At 38.8% G+C, this 9406-nt stretch overlaps 2 non-coding genes across 2 annotated transcripts; one reads left to right on the top strand and one right to left on the bottom strand.

The window, feature by feature from the left end:
* Nucleotides 1-4187: 4187 nt before the first annotated feature.
* Nucleotides 4188-4258, bottom strand: TRNAG-GCC (transfer RNA glycine (anticodon GCC)). The gene has a single exon. It is a non-coding gene; the product is annotated as a tRNA-Gly (tRNA).
* A 1134-nt stretch (nucleotides 4259-5392) lies between these two features.
* Nucleotides 5393-5466, top strand: TRNAT-AGU (transfer RNA threonine (anticodon AGU)). The gene has a single exon. It is a non-coding gene; the product is annotated as a tRNA-Thr (tRNA).
* The last annotated feature ends 3940 nt before the right edge of the window (nucleotides 5467-9406 follow it).

Here is a 9406-nt window from a genome sequence, read left to right as displayed (position 1 = left end):
CGGGCTTGAGATTAGACACATGATGTTCTGCTCAGTAAGCAAAACCGGTTGCTCTAAGGCCACCGAGCCCCTCATATCACATTATAGCGTTACTCAAGTTTTTATGACTATTCAGACCCAGCACCGACGACAACGAAAAGTTTTGCGAAATACACGATAAACAAGCGATCTAACCATACATTTTTAATATGAGACCGCGTTTTTCTGCTCTGTAAGCAAGCCACTGCAACCGACGATCTTTGAAATCCTTAAACTAAAAGCTATGAAAGAGGCCTTCATTAAGATCCATTTTCACGCGACGTTAAATGTTTCGATTTTCTCTTTACGCATGGTTCTGGTAATCATAACAAGCTATGACCGACGTGACGATTGTTTAAGACCTGGTTGAACAAGCTATTCAAATGAAATTACGTTCTCGAATTTTACTTGGCATGTAATGAACAACGGAAATACGCGATAATTCATATTTTCAGCGGTTGGTAGTTAATTTTAAATATACAAACGGTACTGCCTACGACTACGACGGCGATTACGACAGCGACTACGACGGCGCCTACGACAACGACAACAGTGAATTTGTAACTTACCTTTTGTCTAGGATAAACACTTTTGCCCGGCACCTCCACTAGTTCTTCATGTCCGCTATCTGTCACTGTTTTCAAAATATCTAATAGTAATTACCTTCCAATACCAATACTTCCTGTATTGCCATGGTCATCTGGGAGGAGGGTCGCATCTTGTGCTTTCCACAGGAACTGTTCATGGCCACCAGCTACTGCCCGTCCAGTCTTGGACGTACCCAGCGAGGCATCCTTCAGATTACTTACAATCTCCGACACTCAATGCAACTCGCAGGCACACTTACGCTAGTTACAAAAAAACACACCCGTGCAAAGAAACGGATCAAATAAACGTCAATCTCGCGAAAGCACACCCGTCGTTGTCGAACGGCAAAAAAAGAGGAATCGGTGGGCAATTTTGTGATATGGATTTCCAAAATCAACCGGGAATGCACGAATTTCACCACACCCAACTACGAAACACGTTCAGAAGCACTTTTGGTACACTTTCGTTCGAAAACACTTAATTTTTTTTTTCAAAAATAGTTGGAGTAAGCCAACATCATCACCGCGTAAATAAACTAAAATTAAAATTATCGCTCGCGATGCCACCAATTTCTGGACCGGGCTTTTACCGCTAAAGATTTCCATATGGAAAAAAAACAAAGTTTCAGCAGAACAGAACAACAACAAGCTAATTTATGGCGGTTGCTTTGAAGCCAATAAAAATTAAATTGGCTTTATAACTGATTTTCACCGAAGCGTAATAAAACTGCTTGGATACAATATTACTCTTAAATAGGCTATGAGAACCTTTTGTAGAGCATGAGGCTTTCTGACAGCTTTATTGTGATTCTCAAACATGCTTTATAAACCTTATCAAGAGTGGTCCACTAAGCTGCAGTAGGCTTCTTATAGCGGTTATCGAAAGATTGTGCTGGAGCTATTACACAGATAAAAATTCTGAATTGTAATTGTCATGTAAACATTCATTCACGTAGACTTGTATTTCATTTCACGCAACCGAGCAACTTGCAAACAATGTTGTTTACAAATATGGGCTTTTGTATACAATATTTGCTACCTTGCATGAAATGTGTCAGAACTTTACATGATATATCATGTAAACGTATATGATATGTGACGCTCCATTTATGTGCATCATATTGAACAGAAATTTACACTACTTTTTCGAACTGTGAAGAAATGCTACTTGGGATGTCTAAGTATGAATTTATTCTCTGTTGATTTTGAAATTAAAGTTATAAATCATATATTTTGTAATTATTGTAGACATGAGCAACCAAAACAATATCGTGGTCCTGCGTCAATAATGCGGTCCCCACACAGTTCGAAAAAGTAGTGTAAATTTCTGTTCAATATGATGCACATAAATGGAGCGTCACATATCACATACGTTTACATTATATATCATGTAAAGTTCTGACACATTTCATGCAATGTAGCAAATATTGTATACAAAAGCCCATCTTTGTAAACAACATTGTTTACAAGTTGCTCAGTTGCACGAAATGAAATACAAGTTTACGTGAATGAATGTTTACATCACAATTAATATTCAGAATTTTTATCTGTGACTTCAAATTATAAAATAGTGGTAGGTAGGTTAAATTACTTCATTCAAAATGTATTCGTACACTACTCTGTCAAATCAAGTAACATGCTTGATGTTTGGAAGAATGCCTCTGGAGTTGATACCTTCCTCCTTAGCATTCACCAGATGCAGATCAAAACATCGATAAAACTACAACAGCTAAAGGTTAATACGATTCAATTAAACCTCCACCACAACCAAGCTCATCTAGCTGAAAATTAGTTCCACTGCCAAAGTTTTATCCTTCCCAATGGGGATTTCTGGTTACGGGTAACTTCTCCGAAAACGAACGACGTTTAATCCTTCTCGACCCTCGAAGAGTTATCATTCTTCTGCGTTGCCCCGCCATCCCCGACCCGGTCTGTCATCTACCATTAACGTTCAAATTAATTAAAAATTAAGTCAAGCATTTATGATTTCACCTCACTCGGATCCCCCTCCCTGCCGAGTTCTGTTTGGGTTCTTGATTTTTGATTTTTCTATCTTGCCACGTCCGTCCGTTCGTCCATTTGTTCGCCTTTCTTCCTTCCATTGCAAAGGTTTTTCGGTTCACCCCGAAGCCCTGATGATTCCCTGGTAGGATTTTCCACCGGGTGTAACTTTTCGTTCGACGGTCTCCCTCCCCACCCGGCGCCTCCCAGTTGTTTGTCGTCTGTCGTCCAACCGATTGAGAGAGGTGACGTATCGAATTGGGATCATTCTTTTGTCGTCTCCATACCGTCTTTCGTTTGGGGTCCCCTTGAAACACTCTTTTGAGTAGCTACCTTCGTCACGGGATGGGTGGACGAACGGACACAGTGTTTACTTACTTATGGACGGTGTTCCTTTGTCCAGAAAAGACACATTCTATCCTGCTGGGGCGGTAGACGATGCCCATCTCAAGGCACACCGCCATTATTGCGAATGCGAGCAGGAGAAACGGGTCGCTTTTCATTTGTACGGGTCATTAAATAATGTAGAAAGACAAATAGAGCTTTAATAATGGATTCGATGGTGGTTTTCGGTGACATGTAGTACCTACCGCACACAAACACACTTAGCCCCCGTCCCACTTGGACTTAATGTTCGGTAGCTTTTGATAGGTAGTACCCTTCAGAGGGAAAGAAGGTCAAAGGTGAGTCAGCGTGCGAGGGCGCTGAGAAATAGGTAGGAGGACGCACCGTGCGAATATAGCGCACACGTAGTTAGCGCTAGATTTGGCGTAAATTCACGCGAAATTTCGTGAAAATTTGAGCGCGATATCGCATAAATCAGCAACGTTGTGTACAAGATTGTAGATATTTTCGTTACTTGAGCTAATTATAACTTAACATTTACCGAAGGGAGATTTTTTTTCTGTGCAGAGTAGAATTATTTATAGTAGGCAGTTGGTAAGAATCGATCTATTAAAAGAGCGTTATACCGCGGATACACTTGCATGACAATCTATGAACATGAGCATTATTTGTATAATAAATTATGAGCAAATCTAAAAACTGTGCAAGTGTGACCATAGTTGTGCTCATAATTAATAACAGAAATAATGGTCATGCAAGTGAATCCGCGGCTTTAAAATACCAAGACGCAGTGCTGCAAAATCTCGACAGTACACGGTGATATTGACGATTCTGCTTTGGTCACTCATTTGAGCTAACAGTAATAGTCAAGACAAACCATGTCAATTGTCAATGACAATGCTGTCAGTGACGAACATGTGCAACTTTGTTTATTAGCTAAATTTGCAACGAAATTAAATGACTTGAGCAAAACAATTACATGGATCGATTTTAGTGAACAAGTATATACGTCCTGAACTACTTGGATGACAATAATGTGACACAGAATGTACTAAATTACACTTTTTGTTACCAGGTGAATCTTTGTCATTGACGAAAAAATGAATGAGATTTTGACGAAGGTTTTTTTGAGGATCAAGTCTGTCAGTGACTATGTGACGAACAATTTTGTCAATATCGCGCGAAAGTCTGTCAATGACAATGACAAATCTCAGAGGTTAAAAAAAAGAGTTAAATTGCATCGGCCGGGAATCGAACCCGGGCCGCCCGCGTGGCAGGCGAGCATTCTACCACTGAACCACCGATGCCTATATATTTACGTAAATGAGAAAACATCAATAGGAAATATACATTTTACACCCAAATAAATGGATGATATTTCAAGTATGACACATTTGAAAGCCGTCGTAAAACTCATCCAACCGAATCACCTCCAACCGGGAGAACGGTCGCACGCATCATAAAAAAATAACTGTCTTTACCGCATCGCAAGCAGCATGCACGACTGTTCAGTTGTCGGCTTATCGATGGCGTTGCTTGACGAAATTCAAACCAAGACGACGACACAGATTGCCAGAAATCCAGAGTTATTGATTTATGATACTTTGCCACTTCTACGGCAATAAGTTAATTAATTAAACTAAATGAGATTTTTTTTTCCACGAAATGACTGTTCGTTCCACCCGGAACAAAAATTCGTCAATACGTTTCCATACACTCTTGCATCACGCTGTGGATCGGTCTGGTTCGTTACCGGATAAAACGCACTTATTTTCGGATTGCTTTATGGGTAAGAATTAATAAAGTTAACAGACACGCTTTTGTTCTCTTGAAGTGCTAAATAGCATGGCTCAAATGCTGTGCCTTCTTGTTTTTATTACCATTGACGACATGTCAAAGTGGTGGCAGTAAACGAGATCTTTTCAGTTCAAGTGCTGTAAAGAAATGATAAAATCGATGTTTTTCCATTCCGATTCAAGTGAAACCAGATCGAACCACAATTCAGGGCGGTCCGAACTACAAATTACTTTCATATTAATACATTGAACATAAATGTGTAGGGAACATGTGACCGGCCAAGTATTTGGTAAATTAAGAACCGCTACGAGGCCGAGGGGAGAAGAGCCTAAAATATGCTACGTTATTTAAGGACGCTTTCTTAACCCTTTGAACCCGATGGGGTCATATATGACCCCAATTTAGAAATGGCTGTATAACATCATTAAATTACAGATATCTACTCGCCACATCAAGAGCAGAAAAAGTTAGGGTTCAAAGGGTTAATGGTTGTATATACATACTCTGGTTGTTTTGATACTCTTATAAGTAAACATAACTAGAATAATTATCATTTTACTAATGACGTTTTCGTTTATGCGGTGTAGCGCCAAAAGTGTAGCTGCCGCCTGTTTTTCAGCACCGCTAAAACAAAAATGATATAAGGCGCCGTGGCTTAGTTGGTTAAAGCGCCTGTCTAGTAAACAGGAGATCGTGAGTTCGAATCTCGCCGGAGCCTTGTCGGTATTATTTTATGAAGATTTTGTGAGAGCGCTATTACTTAAGCTTTAATCACAAACAATCAGACGACATATCAAGAGCAAATTTTCATTACGTCGAATGTAACAAAGGTGGTAAACAAAGTCAAGCTATCAGTGTCAATCGATGCTCCTGCTATTACACTATATACTATCCGAATATAGGATAACATCCCATTTTTAAATTTATTTACCAGTCAAATTGCTTTTTGACGTAATCACCTTCCGATCAAAATAGTTTTCGATGTTACTTAAGTCACCCGATTTCTATGGAGATGCCGTTTGCCTTAAGTAACAGCGCTGAGAAACCCGTGGAAAGTGTACTTTCGTCGTTTCGCTTTCTCATTATTAAAGTGAATAAATCGAACTGTTTGTTGCTAAGATGATTTCTATGGTCCTAAAATGATGAATGGGCTGCACGTAAGGAGACGTAATTGATAATTCTCTCGAATATTATGGTAAATACACTTTGACTTAAGTAACAATAGGGGACACCAAACGACGTATAATAACTTTTGACTCAAAAACCAATATTTCTTAGCATGAAAGCTAGCGATTTGCCTTTGTATGATTAAAACCCGGCTAAATATGTTGAACATTGCTATCACTATGAGATTATGTGTTTAATTGGAAATAGGAATAACTTTTCGGTCATCAAAACAAAACTTTATTTTTCTCGGATCGGTGCGAATGTTACTTACGACATAATGAAAATTTGCTCTTGATATAACACTCACCATCACATTCTTGGATGGGATATCCCACTGGAGACGTATACAGTAATGACACGATTTTGACAGCCCCTTTTTTAAAAATCTTTTCTAATGTTCTAGGAAACCCATGCGCTTTTTCAGTAGTCTTATTGGATCAAAGTATACCTTAAACACCCATCTTGAAGATGCATGAGAATGATTTGGAATTACGATTTTATGAAATTATTTAATGATAAAAGTCTAATGCGTGGATGGGTTGACAAAATCGGGTCATTACTGTTCCACATACTAATCTGACGAAAACAGAAAAAAAAGGTTTCAATATTACACCCAAACAGTCGATAGGTCATTCCGCTTGTTGTGTACACGGCGAATGAGAACGACTCAAATTTGAGTTTAGTTCACTCATAATCACCAAAAGTGCAGGAACTCAGCGATGAGTAAAATTTGTCTCATGGTTTACTGTGGAAAACCTAAAAAATCTGCCGGAAAATGAGGAAATTGACGAAAATTTTATTCAGTCTCGGAGTAGTACCAATAGACTGAATGAATACAATCTTTACTTTTCTCAAACTCAGGAATTTTTCCCTGGAAAATCCTGGAAAAACCTGGGAAAACATGAGGCAAATTAACTCATCGCCGAGCTCCTGCACTTTGGGCGATTATGAGTGAACTAAACTCAAATTTGAGTCGTTCTCATTCGCCGTGTAATATTACGCAGTACGATATACCGTATGCGTGATAATGTTTGCGCCATCGTACACATAAGGTTCCCGTTTCACCTGTGCATATAATGCCTTGGTTTTCTTTGCATGCACGTAACCTATAGCTCATACCGTAGTAGGCTGTGTATAAAAGAAAATGATTTACTTAGTTTGACAGTTGCACCATGACGAAGTGGCAGCGTATTCGTGATTTGTCCCACGCGCAAATGTCGCAAAAGACATTTCAATCGTCGTGGGACTGTCCCGGTGGACCGTCAAAAGGGTTTTAGACCGAGAACAGAAAGGACAACTATCCGCGAAGGTGACCACAGGTCGTCCGAGGTCAGATCGGGTTCCGAGGGTTATCGCTGCGAAGAATATGTGGCCGCCATCCAGCCCCGATCTTAATCCGCTGGATTACTCAATATGGCGCGTCATGAAGGCCAAGGCCTGTTCTAAACGCCACCCGAGTACAGCAAGCCTCAGACAAACATTGACCCGTACCTGGAGAGAAATGGATCCAGACTACATTATTAGAATCTGCCGTGCATTCCGGAAGCGTGTGGAGGGCGTAATTGCAGCAAATGCAAACTCGATCGATGATTAACATAGTTTAAGACTCTGAGAAACATCCCCCCTTAGAATAAATGAAAAAACTTGAAAACGATTTTTTTTTAGATTTTTTTAAATTTTGATATTGCTCAATGGTGCAAACATTATCACGCATACGGTACATAGAATTTGTGAGCAAATCATTTTAATGAGTGCAATATTGTATCCACTTTTAGTAACTGGTGTTTAATACACCATGAAATAAAATTGATTGATACATATTGTTTGCTCTGTACACATTAAAATGATGAGCAGTTGTAGAAAGAGCACTCATTAGTGATGCATTACCACGTTTAAAAACTTGTTTCCAGCTAAAAAAAGATACATTTTATAATCAAAACAAATGCCTAAAAAGACTGAGATTCTGTGAACTTCTCCTACGGATCCGTATTTCTGCTAAATTGAATCAATTTTATAGACCTACTGAAAATTTCGTAGAACCGACATTACTGACTTTTTTTTCTTTGGATTTGTCTTTTCAGACAGGCTAAGACCATGGCTGGTCCATCTCGCCGACATCACTGACTTGCATCTGTTTTGTTTTTATTCAACACAGCTGCCGCGTTGACAGAACGAGGGAAAGGCAACTAGTGAAAAAATTGCATGAACGAGGGATGCTCCGGTTGCAAAACAATGCTTCGAAATGTGCATAGTAGAGGGTACTAGTGTGCATGCAAAATACGCTTGACGATATTTTTTTAAGAACTTTCGTTTAAGAGTTATGTCTGTTTGTCTGTGCTTTAATGTTGTTTCCTTCATGCTTGGCATGCACAGTTGTACACACCAACTGCTCATTTGTTAGTAACTTTTCACTCAGTTGTTGAAATTTGTTTTTCTTAAAAGAAATTGATACATTAGGATCATAGTTTACTATAGGTATGCAAAGAGTAGGTAAATCTCAACGTTTGAATCAACACCAATGAATTTTTACACTTAAAGTCCGAGATGTGCAGCGAGCATATCTCACTTAATTTTTATAACGCAAAAACAAATACAGTTTGTCACTAGAATTGAAATCTACTTTTTTTTTACATATTTATAACAAGCTTAAACTCTATTCTATCTACTACTTCAAACAGAACAATGTTGAGTCATCTGTGTGCAAAGTTATTAGCAAATGAGCAGTTCGTGACCAAAACTGTGTATGCCAAGCATGGTTTCCTTAGCAGTGCTGGTACAAATAATTTCTTATTATACACTCAATATAGCTGAAAATCGAGGCAATTTAGATAAAATTCATGAAAAATTACCCCTACACTCTTTCCTTATTCTCGATTTGAATCAGGTTTTCAAAACTTGCATCATGAATCCAGTTAGTTTTATTGAGATATTCGCTTTTGATTGTATATGAGCATTTGGTATATGAACATTTTAACCAAATCCTCCTATAAACTTTAAATCAAAAGCGCCAGCCCGTTTTACGTCAAAAAACAGCTGAATCATTTAGATAGAGGTTACCTCACCTAAAGACACGAGTCTGGATGTTGGCATGTGTGCAATAGGGTAGAGCGCTACTTCGTCGTAATCGTCCATTTCCGTTCTATCGAGCAGAAAACATCAGTATAATCAATTATTTCACCGAGCACAAATTAGTAATACGCTTGTACCGATCCGTTAGTTCACAGGCTACAACACAAAGCGTATTGTGTGAATATTTACACTCATTGTTCTCAAAACAAAAGAAGCGCTCCTACCGAACTTGCCATTTCTACCTTCATCCGTAAACTTATAGCAAATCCAATGGCGTTTCAATGCGTTTGGATGCAATTGAAACTCGTAGGACGAATTTGGAATCAAGAAGCAGTGTTAGATTTTTAACAATATCCAATAAAGAGCCACTTTATCAAATTCAACGATACTTATGAAGAGGGGCATAAATTTAGAAGTCATCT

Source organism: Ochlerotatus camptorhynchus, unplaced genomic scaffold (genome assembly GCF_037179485.1).
Source record: "Ochlerotatus camptorhynchus isolate MF236.1 unplaced genomic scaffold, CSIRO-AGI_Acam_v1.1 ptg000345l, whole genome shotgun sequence".
Taxonomy (NCBI): Eukaryota; Metazoa; Arthropoda; class Insecta; order Diptera; family Culicidae; genus Ochlerotatus; species Ochlerotatus camptorhynchus.
This window is presented reverse-complemented; position numbering and strand designations above follow the sequence as displayed.